This window comes from Phyllostomus hastatus, unplaced genomic scaffold, assembly GCF_019186645.2.
Source record: "Phyllostomus hastatus isolate PE091 unplaced genomic scaffold, TTU_PhHast_1.1 phas_contig_1, whole genome shotgun sequence".
NCBI lineage: Eukaryota > Metazoa > Chordata > Mammalia > Chiroptera > Phyllostomidae > Phyllostomus > Phyllostomus hastatus.
Window position 1 is genome coordinate 12,574,924 of NW_025333498.1, and position 23,124 is coordinate 12,598,047.

At 38.8% G+C, this 23,124-nt stretch overlaps 1 protein-coding gene across 4 annotated transcripts in view; it reads left to right on the top strand.

Moving 5' to 3' along the window:
• Positions 1-23,124, top strand: part of ZNF385B (zinc finger protein 385B) — a 362,179-nt gene that overhangs the window by 252,330 nt on the left and 86,725 nt on the right. The window contains exon 1 of one of the 4 annotated variants that reach the window (XM_045830969.1): positions 19,984-20,154. The exons of 2 other annotated variants lie outside the window; for them this stretch is intronic. The gene's annotated coding sequence lies outside the window, so the exon portion shown is untranslated. Of the gene's footprint in view, positions 1-19,983; positions 20,155-20,666; positions 20,763-23,124 lie in introns of those variants that run through there. One more of the 4 variants, XM_045831789.1, reaches the window with a different exon arrangement.

Sequence of the window (23,124 nt, forward strand, 5' to 3'; positions counted from 1 at the left end):
GCCCCAACTGCAGGTTGTCAGCCCCTGATATGATCCATCAGACCACACTGCTGACAGCTGGACAGGGCTCAGTTGGCCCTGATCTTTGGGTAACATTGGCAAAATGAAGGGTGAGCATGATCCTGGTTGTATTAGTCAGCTTGGGCTGCCATAACAAAATGCCCTATACCACGTCACTTAAACAACAGACACTTATTTCTCACAGTTGTGGAGACTTGGGAGGTCTAAGATCAAGGTTCCTGCCAATTCAGGTTCTTATGAGAATTCTCTTCCTGGCTTGCAGTGTTTTTTCTTCTCTCTGTGCCCTTACATGGCAGAGGATGAGCCCTCTGGTGTGTCTTCCCCTTCTTATAAAGGCATTGGTTCTATTGGGTTACACCTTCCTCATTTATGACCTCATTTAACTATCATCTCCTCATAGGTCCTGTCTCCAGCTATAGTCACATTCAGAGCTAGGGCTTCAAGATATGAATTTGGGGAGGGAGAATACAAGTATTCATGCCATAACACTGATCTTCCTTTCAGGTATCACAGTAACCAAAAAGGGTGAATGATTTTTCTAATACTTGCCCTGTACCATCCTGGGCAACCTGCCTAAAATTTCCTATAGCAGAAGGAAAGCTTGTTCTAGTAGCTTCCTAAAGTCTCTTTCTCTAGTCAGATTTTTGGTTTAATGTCATTTTTTGGTCCTACAAAATGCTTTAGGAGTTATAAAATGTTTACATATTATAGTCTAATAAAGTGATATTTATAGAGCGCTCTACAGTTTCCTCACATTATGTCTTAAATCCTCATTGTACCTCTATGAGATGGTTAGGATGTTTTATTGACTCTATTTTTTTCTATTGGAAAATTGCAATTTGAGGAAGTTCAGTAATTTTCCTAAGGTCTTGGGGCTAATAATTGACTGACTCCAGTCCAGGCCTCCTAATTTCTAATCTACAGTAAACCAAATATAAGCTAGAATTTGGCTCTGGAATCACTAAGGTTTGGTTTCAATCCAAGTTCTATCACTTATTAACAGTAAGCAGGTGAGTTACTTAACTCACTAAAATTCCTGAACCTTCTCTGTGACATAGAAATAACAGAGTTAAGCTCATAGGGTTCCAATGAAAATTAAGTTACATAATGCATATAAATCACTTAGCATAGTACCTGCTACATAGAAAATTGTGAAAGATTGCTGGTTATTATTTTTAAGTACATGTCAAAATCCTATGCCATTTAACTTAACTCTGAAACCAAATTTATATTTACATTGTACTGGACTTTAGGATAAAATACTATTCAAATTATGTAAAGCTAATGACTGATTTTTAAATACTTCACAAGTTAAAAAGTGTTAAAATTTACAGTATGAATTTTTCTAAGATGAACATCTTAACCATCACCTCAATATCTGTCTCTGTGTATGTATTTATTCTTGCTTGGTCAAGCAACATATGACAACAGCAGCTAACAGGCATTTTAAACTCTTCCTTATAATTTACAAGCCAGTGGGATCTTTTGAATTATCTTACTTGGGTTTGAAGTCACTTAGTATTCATTAAAGAAGAGCACTGAGTTTGGAATTCCCATTTTTCATTTTATACCAGTAAGCCAATAACAGTCAACATGTGCCAATACTTGCAATCAAAGAAAACATTGAAGAAGCAAATATTTTGCTGCTTAAAAATTGCTCTACAGAAAACTCCAATTATTTGCTATTGTTCTCCATATGATCCAGGATTTACTCTTCCTGGGAATACACAGTTTTCTATTATAGTGGGATTCTACAAGCCTAAGAAGTTATTGTCACATAGGCTTTTGTCAACAATAATAACTGGGAGGTACTCTCCTAATGTGGCCAGATTTTTGTCAGTCTAATGTGTATGTCAGAGTAAGTTAAACATGTAACTTGTTCTGCACATCAGCCCTAATTCTCATATGGCATAGGTGATTAGAAAATTTCATACATTTCTAGATTTAATGTGTATGTGTCTGTGTTGGTAGGTGTGTGAGTAAGGAAACGTTCTTCTTATTCATATAATAGTTCTAGCTAGTTTCATGCAGGAGGTCATGTAAGCTTTTCTCAGGTAGAAGAAACTACACCAAACCAGGAATTAACACACTGGAGCAAAGTCTGTTGGCAGTGTAAATGGAATTACCTCCGATTTCTGATCAGCTGAACAGTGAAGGGCCAGTGTCCTTTCAGGCTTCAGAGTCTAATGGCTTTTCCAGGTCAAAAAGCTGTTTCCCACTAGGTTTGTAAGTTAGTCACTTCTGAATAGTCTTGACTGGGAATGAATAATAGTGATGGTTTGAGTTGATCCTAAATGGTTCTCAGTATCTGGGAAGGGCATCTATGAATACATACATGAGTGAGGTGGACAGTAACTGAAAACCATTTTCTTTCTACACCTCGCAGATGACCTCAGAGTGACTGTACACCTACAGACAGACACCACTCACACCTCTGATGGTTTTGATTTGAGAAGGCAAGACGAATGTATCTACTACATCATTTTGTTTTGTGTATTATTTTTATAATTTTAAGGTATGGTTTAACTTTTGGCATGCACTCAGAAAGGAGAGTTCCACCTCACTCACTGCCCCTGTCACATGTGCTTGTTTTGTATTCCCAGCTTCCTGAGAGCTGGGCACATGTCTGACTCAGGAACACAGGGCCTGGTTCATAGTAGTTGCTTAATAAGCATTTCAATGAATGGGTAAATGGACTTGAGCTTACAATTGGATATCTACAGTACTTAACTGTATGACAAACATAAATATAAGCATGGTATGAAGAAGCTATCAATGTGGATGGATGCAGGCACACACACATCCCGTATTCAGGACACTGTAGGTGAGGAAAGTAAGTGACGTCAAAGTATCTAGCCAAAAATAATACCATGTAAATATGGAATTAAATAATGACTAATTGCAGAAACAGGAAAAATAATTAAGCTGATTAATTTCTTAGTGTGCAAAATAGACATATGTCAGTTTAAAAACATTAAGAGAGTTAAATATATCATCCTGAGAAAACTTACAGAAGTTCAACCCATTCACATTTATTCACAACCACCAGTTATTGGGAGTTTTTTAAACTAAGACCAGCTGTCAGTACTAACCACAAAGCAATTATTTTATTCAATGTTTTCTTTATGGTAATTTACTAAAATATTGAAACATAATTACCCAAAATTTAGTTGAAAAGCAATTATAGTTTTTTCTAATAAGAATAATAGGTTATACAACTTATAAGGTTTTAATAAGCCCTTAAATTGACCTGATTTTTCCCCTGAAGATTAGTTATTATAAAAGAGCGCAGATTCAGTTGCCATATTTTCTGCTAGAAATATACTGACATATACAGACAAAGTTCTATTTAAAGTAGACACCAATTCTATATAATTAGAGAATTACAGTAATAGGGCTTACACATGGAAAGGAGCTATATACTTTTTTTATGTATACTTTTTGTCATGTTATCAGCGAAACTTTAGTTTCACTGTGAAATTATGTATCTGATATATAATCAACTTTATATTATCTAAACTAATTAAAACTAAAGTAACTTAAAGTGGGGAAAAAAACAAATTATTCCAAGATCTCATCTAAGAAGGTAGTTTTGTCTTACACCTCACTAATCATGGCCTTAATAAGCAACAGCCCTTCAATCCAGTGGGCCCCAGATAGCTGGGCTCTTGTTGCCCTGTTTTCTCATGCAGTGGCCTGCAGGCTTTGAGGAAGTCTTAGCTTTTCGTGTAGCAGCCTGCCAGCATGGAGCTTTTCCTCCATGTCATAATGATCCATGTGCAGGTAATGTTTACTTTCTGCTGCCTCAGTATTACTGTATTCATATCTAGTTTTCTCCTGGATTCCTTATATCCCATAAAAGAATGCTAGAAGCCCTCTGTTAACAGAGCTTTTCCTCAATCCCCTGGTTCTGGCAAAAGGACCAGCCTTTAGCCCAACACAACCATTAATACCTCAGTCAGGAAGGCAAACATATTAGTGTAGCAAAGATTGCTGGAACAAGGCAGTCAGTTGAATTTAGTCTTTATTGGTTGAATTTCCTGAATTTTTAAAGACCATTGTTGATGTGGGATTATAGCTACAGTCCAAACAGCTCTTTCCTCCTTCCCTCTTCTCCTCAAGATAATTCTGTCTAATATTAGCATCTCTTTGCCACCAATTTTCTCTGAAATCATTCTAGAATATGCAAATCATTATGTTGAGTTTGGTAGCTGAAAAATAAGTATTTGTCTAGAATTGGTGTACCTAACATGATTATATGCACACACACACACACACAACACAACACAATGTGGTAGGTGTGATGATGTGGGTGTGGAATGCAGGTATTACTGGAACACAATAGAAGGAAAATTCACACAGCCTGAGTTAGTCATAGAGAGATTTCCTCTCTTAAAGAATGGATAGCAACAGACAAATGAGAGTGGGGAGGAGAGGAAACGGTCAGTAGGAGAAAATCACAGAGGTGAGAAATAGCATGACATGACGTACACAGGAAATTGGAGACAGATGTGTTTTGCTGATACAGTGTTTGAGACCAAGATGGTGAGAAATGAAGCCCAGATGATAGTGAGGGGTCTCATCGTGGAGGGCCACATAAGCCACGTTAGTGTAAATCACATGGTGAAAGCAAAGCTCATGGGCCTGGAAACCCTGTTGGCTTGCTCATGCCACATTATTCACACTGTATTGATCTGACAGATAGGTCCTGGAGCTCAATAGATATTTTTTGACTAGATGAACAGAAAGAAAAGAATTTTCCTCAGAAGAGTCATGTGGTTCAATTTTCAGTTTGGATTCTTGATATATTGTTCTGACAGCAGCCTAAATATGGATTTAAGGAAAATAACAGTAGAGTGAAGGAGCCAGTGCTGATGGGAAGCGAAGAGGATCTGAACCAAGACAGTGGCCAACCCAGAGATGATCTTGAGGCATACTGTAGTGTTAAATATTGAGGCCTCAGAGTGGCTATGTAGCTGTGGGAAGAAAAGGAAAGGTAGGAGTCATGTGCTCTATTAGAGTTGCCATCAAGCAACTTAAAGAATACCAGGAGAGGAGTTGTCCTGGGACACAGTCAAGTTCAAGTTTTCCTGCAAATGTATTGGAATTAAATGTTTCAACTTTTATTTTTAAAATCATTAAGAAATTCTTATGGATTTTCAATGACAATCTTGTAACACTTTAAGTTTTTAAAATATACAATGGATATAACATTAGGTTTAGAATACAATCTGAATATATGGGCCCCTTCCTTACCTGCAAAAATATTTTTTATTCTAATGATACCAAAACAATTTGGCACAACTAGTTAATACTTCACACAGAAATTCTAGCAGAGAAAAAATATGTTGTTTTCTCCTTTATTTTTTTCTGGTATTCTTCCCTGTGGTTTAGCCTTCTCAGTGAAGGCGGGGGTGTGATTAACTACCACATGGAGCCTTCCAGACAAGTGGCCTTTGAAAGCTTCTCGACTTTGCAGGGAAAGGAGCAATGCTTGGAGGCGAGGAGAATTCGAAATAAAAACAGCATTTCTACTTCTGTTTCTCAATCTGGCTTTAACATTTATAGAGGGGCAAAACAAACCCAAGAGAATGAAGGGCCATCCATTATTTGAACTTAAAGTTCAAGTAGTGTTAAATTTAATTTGTACTCAGATGGTTAAAAGCATTGTTAAAATATCTAATTCTTGTTCACTGACTGAAGACTTATTAGAGATAGTGTTATCATTTTTCCTTTTTTACCCTTTGCCACTGGCTTTCTTCCTCTTCTAAATAATATCTTTTATTCTCTCAGAATATTCCTTTAGGATGAGTGACTTCATTCCATCACATTTCAAAGTAAAATCTCTCAGCCCAAAGAAATGAGGTTCTAGACATGGTTCTGGCACATCTAGTCGACAACCTCCAGCAACCTCCAGCCATCCAGTATCTGGATGTACAGATTGGAGGCATGCACAGGCGCCCGGGCTGCGTGTAGCAGTCACTCGCAGAGATAGTGTCCTGAGAGGCAGGGATCATCCAGGGAGAAGGTGTAGAGGGCCACCAGCAGAAAACCAGTGTGGGAACCTGAACATCCATATGCGCAGAACCGGAAGAGGAAGAACAGGCCTCAGAGGGACAGAGCAACTTAATCAAAGAAGCCAGAGGAGACCCTAGAGAGACAGATAACATCTCAGAATGCAGAGCTAAAGAGCGTTCAAAAGGAAAGAGGGGAGAGCCGGTGAAGCAAAGAGCTCCTCAGGCAAAACCTACTTTTCTTTCATTAACTTGCCTCCTTAACCTGCCTCCTTCATAATCCTCCATCATTGCCAACTCTTCTGAACTATAAGGGAAGATGGTAGTTAATCATTGTTTCTGTACTGATAAATGTTCATGTTTTATGTAAAGAACGTAATTTTCTCCGTGTGCAAGTATGACTTCAAAATAGCTTCTAGCGTCACTTCCATCTAGTTTGTTTATAGGCTTTGTGGCTCTTAATGGTCTTTTCCTGTAACTAGCTGCAATTAATTTGACTATAATGTGAGTGTTTGCATAGTAATTATTTTTGTGGTTACCCAGCAGATTTTGTCATTGTTTACTAGGGGGTATTTTTCAGTCCACTCTGCTCCTTGTTCAGGATGAAACAAATAAATAACTTGCTTAGAACTGATCAAAGATAGTTTAGATTCTGCTTCCATAGACTTTCTACTTTTGTTATTTGCACTGAGAGAACCCCTAACAATTTTAAGAAGAATAAGCAGAAAAGTTCATTTTATTTTAGTGTTCTGAGTGAGGACAATGCTGCCTGTCTGATTATTGGCAGTTCTGGTCTGCATTTCATTCACAGAAAGGCACAGTTCTTTCTTTCCCTATAGATTGTAGTGTGTATTTGTCTCACTATAAATGCAGTTCATATGTAAAATTCAAATCCTTTAATCTAGGCATGGGTAATACTTCTGTTAAAGCACCCTCTTTTTGTTAATTTTTTTTGCCTATTCCTCCTGGGGAAAGATTTTGTTATCAATCTTATTATTATTTTTTAATCCTCATCCAAGGATGTGCTTATTGATTTTAGAGAGAGAGGAAGGGAGGAAGGAGAAATGGAGAGAGAGAGACAGAGAGAGAAATACTGATATGAGTAAGAAAGATCGATTGGTTGCTTCTCACATGCACCTGGACTGGGGATCGAACCTGCAATCTAGGTATGTGTCCGGACTGGGGATTGAACCCACAACCTTTTGGTGTACAGTACAATGCTCAACCAACTGAACCACCTGGCCAGGGCTTGTTATCAATCTTAAAAAGCATAATAGTAAAGGAGTGATTTAAAATACCATTCCTTTGGTTCACAGGAATGCAGGTCTGTGTGAAGATAAAATAAGGTGGATCTAATAATAGTGTTATATACTTTTTTATCAAGTGAATGTCAGAACTCATTAGAAACCTTAGTTTCTGTAGCATTTTTGTAAGTTTGTGTTGATGCTTTTTCTATTATTCACAAAGAAACTGGGATATAAAGAAATTAAGAATTTTATCCAAAGCCACATAGGCATTAGATCTGAGTAACCTTGGCATTGCTGAAACAACATGACTTTTTACTCTCAGCTTGCTTAAAATATTGATGGAGACCTTGAAAGCTTCTCATCTGTATTCTTGTTTTCCTTACAGAATATTTGTTTCTGTTTTTTTAACTTCAAAAATTCACAAAGCACAATTGTTTAAAAGCAACTTCCTTAAATTTTGCTTTTAACCTAAATTTTAGATTTAAAAAAATAACAACTTTACTGCATATGATATAGCTAATGAATAATGCAGACAATGCTCATCAACGTTGAGCAAAATGATACACTTTACTTTTGAAAAGTTTGTTTTCAAGAACCAAACCCAACCCTGGCTGGTATGGCTCAGGGGATTGAGCACCAGCCTGCAAATCAAAGGGTCACTGGTTTGACTCCCAGTCAAGGCATATTCCTGAGTTGTGAGCCTGGTCCCCCATGGGGAGAATGCAAGAGGTAACCATATACTGATGTTTTTCTCCCTTTATTTTTCTTCCTTCCCCTCTGTCTAAAAATAAATTTAAAAATCTTAAAAAAAAAGAACTGAACCCATCCTTTATGGTTTTATTTGTTTTTGTTTGTTTGTTAGTTTTTTCCTGGTAGCTGCTAACTTCACAAAGGATTATTAGTATATCAGTTGATGTTTAGTCTGGAAAAATGAAAAAATTAAAATTACATTATTCTTTTTATCCAAAATTAAGTGCTATTACTTAAAATTTCTGTTCGGGTGAAAATTTTTGTTCTGGTTTTGTTTTGCCCATGTGAAATTCTTGGAGACTGAGAAGAGACTGTAACTCAGATCTATTGATAAGGATTAATTTTTTATAGAGATGTACTTTGAAATGCTTGTGTAAAGTTTGAGAAGATATGTTACGGAAGAATATGGATTAGCCATTCTCTAATTTTCTTTATCTTTAAAGGATCAACATTTATGAGGTTAACATAAAATATTAGAGAGCCAAATCCTGATATAGTGACTAAATCTGAATTCTCGCTATAATATTTGAGACACCCAAAAATCAAGTATAATTGTGGAAATTCTAACACATTTTCATTTATCAAATAATTCTGGTAACTTTTATTATAGCCAAATATCTTAAACAAATGATTATCTCTTACAGAAGAATTATAAATGAGAGTCTCATTCAGGAATTCCCTTTTTCATGGCTATTGTTTGCCCACCCTCCCTCCCTCCTGGTGGCAGAAGAGAAGCAGGGCACAGGGGGAAGGGCGGGGCCTGTGTCCTGCACTGTGGCCTTGGGCTCTCAGCCTCGGCATGTGATATTGAAAAAGGAAAACCCAAAACCCTGATTTGGAGTGGCACTGAAGTCAAAGCTCAGAAACCAAGTTTTTCTGCAAGCGTACTCCTCCCTCCGCTCTCCTTCTCTGTGATTGACCCCTCATCTACCCAGGCCGGGAACTTTGCTTTGGTCCATTGGATATCAGCCCCATATCCAATCAGTTCCCATGTCCTGTTGAGTTACCTCTTTCATCTGTCTTTTCTCACTACAACCTAACCCTGCTTGTGCCAACACTGTCTCTCACCCGGATTACTGGGATGCTTCCAGTTGGACTCCTTAGCTCCATCAGTCTCTGTCTCCCTCCCCTCTCTCCCCTTCCTCAGCTCTTCTAGAATATACACACAATCCATTCTCCAACCCCTGATTTTCCTAACATGAAAGTCTCATCATGCCATGACTTTGTTTAAAATCTATTTTGACTATTCACTACCTTTAGATTACATCTGCACACCTTAACATGACCTGTAAGACCTGCGTTGGTCTGGTCCCTGTTTTCTTCGTCAGGAACATTTCTTGCTCCAGAGACTTAATTTAGTCAATACTGAAATTCTTGACCATGCTTGCCTGAAGCCAGCTGATGTTTGCATAGATGGACTTCATACCAAGTCACCATTAAAGGCAGAGTGAGGAACACAGGACCCACAGCAGATACAGAGCCCTGCCAAAGGGGTCAAAGGGCCAGGAAAGCCAAGAGAGAGCAGCACTGGGAAGCAGAAAGCAGGCAGGCCTACCCTACCCACCCTACCATGTGTGAGGCCCACATACGTCTATTTTAAAGTTAAAAAGCTATTAAGCTGATAAAGTATATGTTATCCTTTTTTAAAAAAAAATTTATTTATTTGTTTTTAGAGAAAGGGGGAGGGAGGAGAAAAAAAAGAAAGAGAAACATCGATTGGTTGCCTCTTGCATGTTGTCCACACGAGGACCGGCCCACAGCCTAGGCATGTGCCCTGACTGGGAATCAAACTGGCAATCTTTTGCTTTGTGGGATGGTGCTCAACCAACTGAGCCACACTGGTCAGGGCTATTATCCTCTTATATTGACAAACATATAGTCATAAAAATTTAAAAAGACCAGGTTTTATTTTAGAATTTCCAGAATTATTTAGGATTCTCAAGGTTCTCATGGAATCACGATGTGACTCCTGTCCCATGCCCTTTTATTCCACCCCAGCTCAGCCCTCCACTACAGGCGTGTGGCCCCATGCCCCACTGCCAAGCTCCAGCTACCTTTCCTGAAAACAGCCATTCAGAGGCCACTCGCTGGTAACTCAGGGGGACAGATCTGGAAAGAGACCTTTGCAGGCCCTGGAAGTGGCTCCAGGACTATTAGGACATGGATATATAAAGCCCTGAGTACCCAGAATGTGGTCTAGAAATGGAGGAGGGAGAGCATAGACTCCATATGGGTCTATTCCCTTGGCCTGCAGATGGGAGAGATGCCTGGGGAAACAGGGTTGAACCTGTACCCCTGTTGTACTCCTAGTATATACCTGTGAGGGGGTAGCATTACCAAGGACTGGCTAATACTACATTAAAAAAAAAAGGAAAAACCTTTTAAATATATAAAACTTAAAGTTTGTTGATACACTTTTCCTAACTAACCTCTCAGTTATTTATACTTCAAGATCATGTGGCTCTCTGTTCTGCTGTATTCTGGAAGGCAGTTTAACCTAATGCCTATAAGCACTTCTTTCAAATTAAAACAGGGTTCTGAGTTGTGAGTTGGTCTGGGTTCTGAGTTGTCCGTTTATTGGCTGTGGAGCCCTGGGCAGGGTGCTTCATCTGCTGAGTAGATGAAATAAAATCTTCTAGGGTTGTAGTGAAAGTACATGAGGTTAAAGTCTTAAAAGGCTTAGCTCAAGTAAATGCCCAATAGATCATAGTGCTGTCATCATCATCATAATCACTGTCATTATTTTTACAGCTGTTATTGTCTGTAACTATTGCAATGACCTTGGGCAAGTCACGTAACCTCTCAGAACCTCAATTTCTTCATCCATAAAATGAGGTCTTTGGAGCAGAGGATAGCTAAGGTTCTGTCCACTTAAGAGCAGAGACTTTTTAGTTTCCTCTTTTTCAGTTTACATAGAACCTGAACTTGACCTCCAGGCTACATTATAAATTTTTAATGGGTGTTAGCTACTATTCATACAATATCATGATGTGTTCTATTTGAACAAGCCTGATATTGAATAATCTGAATCTTTTGTAAAAACTGAAAAACTCTGGGCTACATCTGCGGTTTATGAAATAAGTATTTGCTTTACAGAAAGATTCATTGTAGATGTTCTTTATTCACTGGCTCCTCTCATACATTAAAAATCCAATTTGATTTGCAAAAAGATATTCAGTTAGCTTATAATTTTTCAGAAATATATGCAGAGATTTTTAAGCTCTTCGAATCACAGAATCCTTTGAGAAATGATTAAATCTGATTCCATTCTCCCCCAAACAAGCACTTGTTTGTGGATTTTGATTTTGCTTAGGCTTTATGCCAGAGATCCTTAAATTAGAACCCACGGATTCCTTTTCTCGAAGAATCGCATGCAGATATTTGCCGGCTTCACATCAACAGCCAATCCCTCCTGACCCAGTGTTTTTGTGTGATCTCGCTGGAGCTGGAGTCACTTGCAGGAGTGCTGTGATGCTGCTGGGATGCGGGACAGTCAGAGAGCGCAGGGATGATGGATTCTCTCCACTGGACGTGCTTCAGAAGCTCTGATCCACTGCGTGCCCCAGTAAGGGTTCTGGCTGATGTCTGTGTAAAAGAGTTGCCAGCTGAAGAGCAGAGAAGTGGCCTGTCAGACTCAGGGTGTCCCACTTGCCAAGTCTCACATGAGAAAAGCGAACACAGTCCCATGTGGAAAAGAAAATCTGCTTTCTAACAGGTTTATTACATAAGGGTCATGCTGCTCAGCAGGTGCCGGGGTCAGCAGACTCAGCTTCTCCTTGATTCATTCATGTTTTACCAGAAAGCTAACTAACCTCTTTAAAAAGGAAGAAGTGGGTGGAGTTAGAAAAAAATGAAGGATCTTCTAGAATGACAAAACAACCTCACTCTTATTAGCATTGTCTTGGTTCTATAAGCTAAGATTGAACTTCCTTCATAAATAGCCTGACCCAAAACTGTGCAGAAATCTCTGAGGTTTGCACAGTTAAAGACCTTACATACTAAGGTGAGGTCTGAATCCCCATGTTCTAACCTGTCAGAATAGAACATTCTTGGCAAGTCAGGAATAACACTCAGAAATCCATTTTGGGTTTCCAGTCATTTTAAGATATGCTATCTTATCACAGGCTTCACAGTGCATTCTAGAAAATAATGCTGTTTTCACTGTGATATTAAAGCACAGGGACATTTGGTATTTGATTTAGATTTTCCTCATGATTTCCCACATGATATAGAACTGCTTCATGAAGTCACTTGCTGCTAAGCATCCCAGACCTTTATTTGGCAGTAATGAGAAAAACAACCACTTAAAAATGTTTGTAAGTGGAATATGCATATTTAGAAGCAGCTGACATCTCATGGGTAATTTTTCTTATATGCTATGTATTTTGCAAGAGATTCTCTACCGGTGTAAAGACAGTACCTTCCACTAGAAAGGCAGTATTGCACAATGGTTAAAGTGGACTGTAGAGCCAGAAATGTGCATTTGCATATCAGCTCTGCCACTTATCTGGTTTGTGACCTTGAGCAAGATGCATAATCTTTGTGTGCCCTGTTTCCTCATCTGTGAAATGCAGGTAATAGGAAGTTCCTCCCTTACTGCATTCATTTGAAGACTGGGTGAATAATGTGCTTAGAATAGTGTTGGCATATACTAAATGCTGTGTGTTAGCCATTGTTGTACACATGAGTAAAGGTAAACAATAAATCTACTTGAGTGTTAAAAAGTTCAACTATAAGTTAGTTTGCCCTGGCCAAGTGGTTCAGTTGGTTGGAGCATTGTCCCCTACACAAAAAGGTTATGAGTTTAATTACTGGTCAGAGCACATACCTAGGTTGCAAGGTCGATCCCTGGTAAGCGTGCGTATGGGAGGCAACTGATCTCACATGTTTCTCTCTCACATTGATGTCCCCCCCCACCCTCTCTCTCTTTCTCAATCAATAAAAACATATCCTTGGGTGAGGATTAAAACAAAAGTCAATTTATCTTTGTTTAGGATAAAGCTTTACACTGAGTTTATTCTTGTCAGTGTCTTGAGAAAGTTCTAATGAGGACAGCTGCCATTCCTTCTGCTCCCTTATACTAAGTCTGCATTGCAGTGAGTCCCATAACATCATGTACCTGTAAATGGAAATGGGAACCATGTATTGTGGACATTGAATAAATACCATGTCTCACACATACCCAACATATTCTTGCCGATGTATATCAGCCCTAATATGATAAAGAAATACCTTTATTTTAGATGATACTGAGTTCACAACAGCATTGTATATAATCAGTGAATACTAAGGAAGAAAACAGTAATAACACAAGAGGAGTCCTTCAATGATGTAATCTGTTTAAAATGAAGAACATAATGCTAAGTGAAATAAGCCAGTCAGTGAAAGACAAATACCATATGATTTCACTCATATGTGGAATCTAATGAACAAACTGAACTAACACGCAAAATAGAGACAGACTCACAGATAGAGAGGAAGATGACAGCTCAGGGTTGGGGGCAGGGGTGGAGGGACTGAACAAAACAGAAAAAGGACTCATAGACACAGATAAAAATGTGGTGATTGTGGGTGGGTAGGGTTGCCTGGAGGTGAAAGAGGGTATAAGGTGGATAAATGGTAATGGGAAAAATACAATTTAAAAATTTTTATTTTTTTTGTTCAAGTACAGTTGTGTAAACAATTTTTTTAAATAAAATGTGTCTTCATACTTGAAAAGGTGTAGGAAGTATAGTCATTCATTCATTCATTCATTCATTCATTTAAAATAGGTATTGAGTGCCCACCACAAGCCTAGCACTGTTCTAGAAGCTGGGAGTAGAATACCTAAAATAGAGCTGTTGCTGTGGTGGAGATTATATTCTAGTGAGAGGCGACAATGAACAAGTAAACAAAGAAGACAAGATACTCTAGAGAAAGATAAGGGGGTAGCTAAGCCAAACAGAGCAGTGTAACATAGGGAAGGCCTCGCTGAAGGCCTCTGCTGTGCCTCAGCTGAGCTAAGACACAAATGACTTGGGGAGGGAGAGTTGCATGCTGAGAGATCAGCAAGGGCAAAAGCCTTGATATGAGAATGAATTTGACATGTTTGGGAAAGAGAACTGAAGCCTAGATCTTGGTGGGGGAGGGGAGGGGAGGGTGAGAGGACAGAAAGTGAGGCCCTGAAACTAAGCATGGACTCAATCACGTGTTAACTGTCAGCCATGGTAAGATTTTATTCAAAAGTGTGGTGGGAAACCATTGTGTACTGGAGTAGCGTGATAAGATTTGTATTTTTAAACTGCTTGGCTGCGGTGTGGAAAACCAAGGGTAGGGACACATAAGTGGTCCCAGAAAGAGCTGTTGTAATCCAGTTAGATGTTGGTGGCTTGGACTACAGTGTGGCAGTGACAAGGAGAGAAGAAGAAAGATTTTCAATGTATGTTGGAGGCAGAGACAACAGGACTTGCAGATAGCCTGGATGTAGGTGGTGAGTCAAGGGAAGAGCCAAGGAATCACACATTTTTATGGCCTCTCTCCCGTCCTGCCCTCACAGGCTTTCTAACCCACTTGGTCTTTCCTTTGAGTGTAGCAGTTGTGTGTTGGGCCCACAGTATGTGCAAGGCCTGGTTCTAGGTGCTTAGGGTATATTAGTGAACCGAGACCCTGCCACTGTGGAGGTTATATTCTTCTCTCCCATACTACTTCTCTGTCTGTGCCCACCATTTACACTAAATTTTATGTCTGAGTATAGTCTCCAGTTGTTTCAGATGTATTATTTTTGTTTTCCAAATAGACAGTTACCTTCTTAAGGACTGGGGGCCCCAGTGTTCAGTTTACCATAATGCTGAGCTCAGTGCTGAGGGAGCAAGAGGAGCAATTGGAAATACGTCTTTTTCACACATAACTTCTTGTTTATCGACTTGCCTGCTTTAAATAAGTAAATTTGTGGAAATGTAACGTTGCAATTTAGATTATTGGAAAGGCAATCATTTTTCCATTAAAAAAGAATTATTTACTCACTCAAGAGTTACTTTAAAGTAACAAGCTTTCCTAATGAATGTAATTAAAAGTTTATTAACAGGTCATTATGTGTTTGTCAGGGGATATGGAGACAAAGGAGCTGAAATTTAGAATTGTAAATAAAAAGAAAACAAGTTCTGATTTCTAAATATTTTAAATATGGACAATTTCATAGGGGCCTTTTATTTTCTAAATTTATAACTTAAAATTGGCAATTATAAATCGATTCTTTAACCAGATCATGTTCACCCTAATGAAAAGAAATCATCGGAATACACAGGAAAATTGGCTTCTGGTTATGGTTTTCTGAGTATGTCTTAAAATACAAAGAAGAATACAAAATTCATGTTTTTTGTTTTTCTGTTTTTTCCTTTTTATTGAATTTATTGGGGTGACACTGGTTAACAAAATTATATAGATTTCAGTTGCATAGTCTCACAGCACATCATCTGTACACTGTATTGCGTGTTCATCCCCCCAGATCAAGTCTCTGTCCATCACCATTTATCCCCCCATACCCTCCTGCACCCTCCACCCCACTCCTCCCAGCAATCACCACTCTGCTGTCTGTGTCCATGAGTTTTTTTCTTTTCTTTTTTTTTTTTTGCTCAATGCTTCCCTTCCTCCCTCCACCCAGCACTTCTTCCCCTCTAACCAAGATAACTGTCAGCCTGCTCTCTGATCTATGTGTTTGTCTCTGTTTAGCTTGTTTGTTCATTTTGTTCATTAGATTCCACATATGAGTGAAACCATACGGTATTTGTCTTTCTCTGACTGGCTTATTTCACTTAGCATAATGTTCTTCAGGTCTATTCATGCTGTCACAAAGGTATGATTTTCTTCTTTTTTATTTGCAAGTAGTACAGTATTCCATTGTATAAATGTACCACAGATTTTTTTAATCCACTCATCTACTGATGGATACTTGTTCTGCAAGAAACACTGGACATCTTCACAAATATTTGGAGGATATTGACTCCTGTTTGGGACCCCATATTATGTCATTTAGGTGCTATTGCTAGTGTAATGTTCTCTCTAATACACCTCTCCTGTGGGGTAATTAAGCTTTTGAGAACTATCCCAGTAATCCAATGACCATTTATGATTTTGTTTTCATGGAAAATGCTATTAAGTTCCAGAATACTAACTTTAAACTCAAGGTTAGGCATACACCCCATTTACAATATACGGGGTTCTTATGTTGTAAATGGGTTGTTTCTTTAACTCTCGTAAACCATTTACTCTTTAAAGACCATCATGATTATCAATGGGAAAGGAAACCTTTAATCGGGTAGTATGCAGCAGCACAGTTCTTGTAATGAGAGTGTACATGTTGTTCTCTTTACCTCATTCATCACTCAGCACATCCACTGAGTGTTTTCTCTGGGCAAGGTACTAGGCAAACAGCAGTAAATCAAGTCTGGTCTCTAACTCAAAAGAGTGTAGAGCTCCTTGCAGGGAAAGAGACATGCACAGTAGAATGTCTTAAGTACTGTAAGAGAGGTGTAAATGAGAGGTATTGTGGGTTCACAGGAGAGCAAAATGTTTTCTTCTGATGGAAGTAGGAAGACTTCCTGGAAGAGATGACATCTAAAACACCACCTGAAAAATGGAACGAATTTGAAAGAGGACAGTAAGGGAAAGTTGTCCTGGGAAGCATGAACAAAGTGATAGAACTAAGAGAAATGTGTGTGCAAGAACCAGCCGGAGTTTTGTGCAGTGAACAGCTCCATAAGACACTGCCCAAGGAGCCAAAGACAGAAAGAAAGCTAAGGTTTGGCCCTCACCCTTGAGGAATAATTCAGTTTAACGTATGTTAGAAAGGGTGAGTAAGAAAATGGTTCTCAGTTAAGTTTGAAGATAGCGACAGATACTGAACTGAGGTATTGGAATTGTATTATGTGGAATGGCTTTGGTGATGGTAATAATAATGCTTATTATTTACTGAATCCTTCAGTGTTCTATGCACTTTAGTTAGAATTTACATGTATTAGTTCTTTCAGGTCTCCTCATTAGATATGATTACCATTTTATTCCTGCTTGTCAGCTGAGAAAACTGGGGCTTAAGAAGTCAATTAATTCATTTAATGTGGTCCAGCTTCTAAGTAGCAAAGTGGAGATTAGAACAAGTGTATTGGATTTCAGAGTCCGTAAGTCACTAAGGGGAGCTATGGAAGACATTTGAGTAGGAAAATGATTGATTCAAGCTGTTTTTCTTAAGAATTTATTTGGCTACAGGGGGAATATAGTGATTAAAGGATTATGCTAGTGAACAGCTCATGAAGAGCTAGCTGAAGGTAATGATCATGGGTATGAAAAGGGGAAGGAGGTGAAAGATGTCATGGACATAACCAGCTTGATTAAGGGACAAGGAAGAGGAAGCAGTCAGATGCAGCTTCAGGTTTTAGAGTCTGTGTAACTGGGAGACTCGTGGCGCCAGGCAGCAAAACAAGGACCACAGAGGAGGAATGTTCTTTGGGGTAGGGGCACTGGGGTGGCTAGTTTAATTTTGTACCAGCTGAAGTTCAGGTGCCAGCGGGTTGCCAGGTGGCTGGAAATCAAAAGTCAGGCATGGACATGGACAACACTGGGGTGCTTGCTTGGGGGAGAAGGCTAAGGAGACTACATGGTAATGGAAAAAATATAATAAAGATTAAAAAAAGAAAGAAAGAAAATCAGAAGTTAAGCTTGGAAAAGAGGGCAGATACGGGATCATGTTCTACCAATGGTTTCAAGGCCAAGGAGGACTGATAAAGAACTTCAAAACTATAATTTTATTAGGCTGGAGAAATAAGAAGCCTGATCACTTGATTTATGACATGAAGTAATAGTAAAAAGTAATAAAGAAAATGTAGGTTACACTAAAAGGAATTAAAAGTTAGGGGGGGGAAAGTTGTTGGTAGACAAAGAGGCCAACAGGAATGAGACAACTCTTCTTTGTTGTCCTAAAAAATGGAATGACTGAAGAAAGATGATGACAGGTGGAATAAAAGCTTGGAATCTCTGGGCCTATATTAACTCAAGGGCACAGGCGATGGGTTTGATGGGTGAGGGGTGCCTGGTGCGTCTTTCAGATTCATCCAGATTGTTTCCATTCTTTAGCAGACCACTTAAATGCCACTTCTCTGCTAAGCCTTTATCTCTCCTATAGTTCCCCACATAGAGGTTTAGATGTTCCTTATCACATGTTCTTACTGCTCTTAGTACATACATGACAGTGGTTCACTTGAGTGGTTCTCAAACATCAGTTCACTTGAATCACCTAGAGAGCTGGTTAAAACGTACATTGCTGGGTCCCACCCCCAGAGCTTGTGACTCCACAGGTTTGGGATGGAGCCTGGGAATTTGCTTTGCTAACAAGTTCTCAGATGATGCTGATGCTGATGCTGATGTGATGCTGCTGGCCTGGGGACCACACTTTGTACACTACTAAACTAAGCTAAGCATCTGTGAAAGGTATAAATAAAGGGTTCAGGGGTTTGAGTATGGACTACTGTGCCAGACTTGGACACATTTTAGAAAAATAATTCTCGAATCAGGCATGATTTAAGGACAGACAAAAAAAAAGCGGGGGTAGGGGGGGCGGATATTTTGCCTGGCTCCATGAAAGAAAAATACTTTGAAAGAAGCATCAACATAATCCATACTGAACAAAGAGTTTCTTAGGAGAGGTCTATCTTGGTACAGATTTTTAAAAATAAAATAAAAATTCATAACCACAGCACTGATTAGAATGTTAATTATGAAGAACTAAATAAATGTTACGTGAGCAAGAAGTGCACAATTGTTATTTGGGGGAAATTTAAGTATAGAGCTAGCATAATATGCCCCATTTAGAATGCTATTTTGTTATAACAACTGAGATCACTGAGCCTGCAGATATGCACCTTTACTAAGAGCTGGTTTTATAATTACCATTTTGATTGCTGCATCTAATTATTCCCTTAGGTTTACCTGTCCCGGACAGTTACCATGCAGATCCGGCATAAACAGATATACCAAATCATTGAATTTGAGTGGTGTAATTTGTTCTGTACGTCACTAACGTGTTGGCTGTGGTTGGCAAAAGTGCTAAGTTGCACAACCAAAGGTGTAAAATCCTTCCTGACATTTGTAAACGCCAGTCATTTCAAGGTTGTTGTGTTGTGTGTGTTTTTTTTTTCATTTAGTCAGATGCCCATTAAGCTAACTCATCAGTATCAATGACAGTAAACTTAGCGTAAGCAAAACAACCAGTCAGTCATAGCCACACTGTGTAACCTGGGTATATCAGAAGCCTTGTTCTGATCACATGGTCAGATGCCACTAGACAGAGTGAAATTAGTTAGATACCTGAGTAAATGATGTATCATTTAGTTGGAAGCCTGCACAGCTGCTAATTTCACCATGATTATTTCCCATATAACTGAAATTAGGTTTTTGAATTGAAATGCAGAAACATCCCTGTTAATGTTATAAATATCAAATTATCAGCTTTAGTTTTTTATAAATTATATGCTGTGAATCTTTGTTTAAAAATCTAAAAATACACAGGAAGGGAAACAAATTCTTCACGCCTAACAGACGGCAAATAAATTGTTTTGGACTAACAATATAAATTAAGTTCATATTTTGAGAAGATTTTTTAAAAATAAAAAGCAATATTCAAATAAAGATACAGTTGCCCACCTAGAAAAGAAAGATACCAAAAATTCCAAGTTGTTAAAATACGTAAATATTTTGAAAGACTTGCATGTCTTTTCTGGGAAGGAGAAGCGGGTGTCCCATTATTTGGTTTCATTCCTACTGTGTTAAAGTGGTAGTTTCTGAGGGCCAATCAGAAAAATTACATGAAAGAAAGTAACTTGTCAGTCTTTTAGGATATATTTGGTTCAGTGTCGTCAGAAGGTAGTCTGCCCTCTCCCTGGAATCAAGTTGCAAACACTATCCTCAATAGTAATTAGAGCTAAGCTGCAATTAGAGGACCTGTGATTTGTTCAGATGCACTGCCTGTCGCCTGTTTCCTAGCACCACATTTCACAAGAGCGCCAGGTTGAAACCGTGGAATTATTTCTCTCTCAATGCAATACCTCATAAAGTACTCAATGCAGAAGTGACGGTGGACCGTCCTCTTAACAAAGGTAAGCGATGCAGGCTGATCAGCACTTGCACCTCAGGGAACTTTTTCCTGAAGTATGTGACCAAAATGGAAAACAATTAATGTCAATTTCAGGAGACAGAAAAAACATCAGACTTAGAGCAAACAGAATGTGCTAATTTCACACCTCCCTTGCCTGATTATGATCTTTGTTTTCCAAACTTGTTTTTATTCAAATTGTAATGTTGCTTCACTTGGCTAAATGTAATGAAGATGTGACTGGTTGCCCACATTTCCTTTATCTTTATGAACTATGATTTCTTTTTCTTATGAAATCTGTCTCAGAATAACTACCAGGTAAAAATGTGATTCACGTTTAATCCAAGTGTGTTAGAACCCTCTCTCCCTTCTCTCCTCTCTTCAGGAAGTATATTTACAGTGATGAGGGTGCTTGTTCAAGAATGCACATTCAGAGTGACAGTGGCTGGTAGCCTGTGATAAAATTGAGTGACGCGTGTTATTTGCACTCCTGTCACATGACTTTGTGACGGGCACGATTCAAGTTTTTAACCTTCCATCTAGTTCAAGTCAGAACTCAATGGCTTCATGTGTATTTAGTCTCCTGGCCTTAGAAATCTCTCTGGAAAGCAGGTAAGTTTAGCTCCTCAAGAGGGAGTATTGTCTGTTCTGTGGAGACATGTATGTTGTGTGTATATACTAGGTATTGGTGAAATTCTCATTTCTATTTTTATATTCTTCCTACCTAAAGTATTTTTTCTTTCCATTTTGCTATTTCTTTAAACATGAATAAATATTAGTTAGAAAAGAGCTTAGAAACTCTTGGTACGAGGAAGATGTTTTTATCTTGTAGTCCCCAGTGGGATTTCAGAAGGTTTGAAAAATATTGAAAGAGCATCAGCTTCTTTTATTCTCCCTCACTGGTGGATTAGAAGAGTAAACAGAGAGGGTTCAGTATACTCTGGCAAAAAAAAGTGAGGAGTAAAGCCCATGCCAGGTCCTAGAGACTACTCTGTGACGTGGGACCTCTTAGCAGACACTGTTGCTCAGTGTCGTTACCACTGTTAGAAATTTTTATGTATTTGCTTAGTCATGGAATTATTTATCCTTGAGCATCACTTTCTTTATCAGAAAAACATGGGATGATTGTAAGCCACGTAACACATTAGAAGTGTACTTCATACATGGAAAAGCACCTGTGCTCCCCAATGAAAAGTTACAGCACTTATATAACCCAGGATAGTGGTGATGAATTTTTATAAACTATACCATTAAATTCTGTGGTGGATTTAGGTTTTTAACCTTCCCATTCTGTAATGCATATGACAAATACTATAGTGTGACAGAGCAACCCTTTGTTATTAAAACTGATGTGACTACTTGAAACATTACTGGAGATATGACCTTAATTTAACTGTTTTATCTTGTCACAGGAACAGACTTGTTCTGATATTAACAAAATCTTGTTATTCATTTTACAATTTATGGGAGCAAATACTGAAAATGAAATTAACATAACACAGTACAAAGCAAGGCAAAAGACAAATTTTGAGCATTTTCTAGTTTGCTGGCAGTATTATGGTGAGAGAGAGAGAGAGATGAAGACAAAGAGATGAAACAGATAGACAGGCATGTACACATCAAGAGATAAAAGGAGACAGAGACGGAGAATAGCCACAGGCGTGAGAGGGGCAAGAGAGATGTGGGAGCCAGAAAGGACAGACGGGAGAGGAAGGGAGACCAGGGCCACGGGTATAGGACAGAGACAGAGAAAGGGAGTGTCAGAGAAGAAAGACACAAGTTCATCCAAGTTTGGAAATAGAGAGTGTATGGTTTTGCAACTTTGTATTCTTTTTTGCATTTTCTTTAAGTGGAAACATGCTTTGTCAAATTAAATACATTGAGCACCAAGTCTTTTTTAAAAAAGATTTTATTTATTTATTTTTAGAGAGGGAAGGGAGGGGGAGAGAGAGAGAGAGAGAGAGAAACATCAATGTGCGGTTGCTGGGGGTCATGGCCTGCAACCCAGGCATGTACCCGGACTGGGAATTGAACCTGTGACACTTTGGTTCGCAGTCCGCGCTCAATTCACTGAGCTATGCCAGCCAGGGCAAGCACCAAGTCCTTTTTTATGAATTGTTTACTTTCCATTTGTGTCCTTTAAAACAAATGGAGCTTTAAAAGGCTGTTTGAAGTTCAGAAGAGAGCAAGAGTCAAAATAAATGTTCATCTAAAGGAAAATATTTCCATTCCTTTGTTGCCTTATAAAGCAAATCTTTGAAAATGAAAGCGGTGAGTATTGTGATTACATGCTCTATTTTCTGTGTGGCTTTGTATTAAAATATCACCATCTTCAACTTTTGGAGATCACTGGGATTGGACAAGTGAGGAATCATTTGGGAAGCCAAAAATTCCACAGAAGAAAAACTGGTACAAAGTCAGTATAATGGTTGAAGAGTAGAGATGACACACGGGGACAGGGGCAGTCATTTATAATGGATCACTTCCAATGCAGAAACCCTGGGCCTTATCTGAGGCTGTTTGCATGTCACTAGTGCCTCAGAAGCTGCCTGCATGACTGAAGCAAGGAGCATGGATTTCTAAAATGTCAGGACAATGGCAGAATTCCAAGAAGGCAGGCCAGGGACTGGCCATTCTGTTCAATACTCACTAGAGACCCCGTGGAGTACAAGCATCCTCTTGGTCACAGGACACTCGTGTTTCTCAGGACAAGCCTGATACCACATACTCTCCCAGTTGCCCATATCCTTTGTTTGGAGGAGTTAGATGTCCTGCTTAAATAGATTGTTCCTGCTCATCTAGTTTTTGCTCTGCACCTTCATTCCATACAGATTTCCACCACACACTCAAAAGATAAAAGGGAAGGAAATTATTTTAGAAATGAGATAGTAAATTCCAAATAAGGAATTGGTGCTGATTCTAGTCCATGCTGCAAAATTGAGCCAAACTCATCACTTTTTTTTCTTCCCTCCCC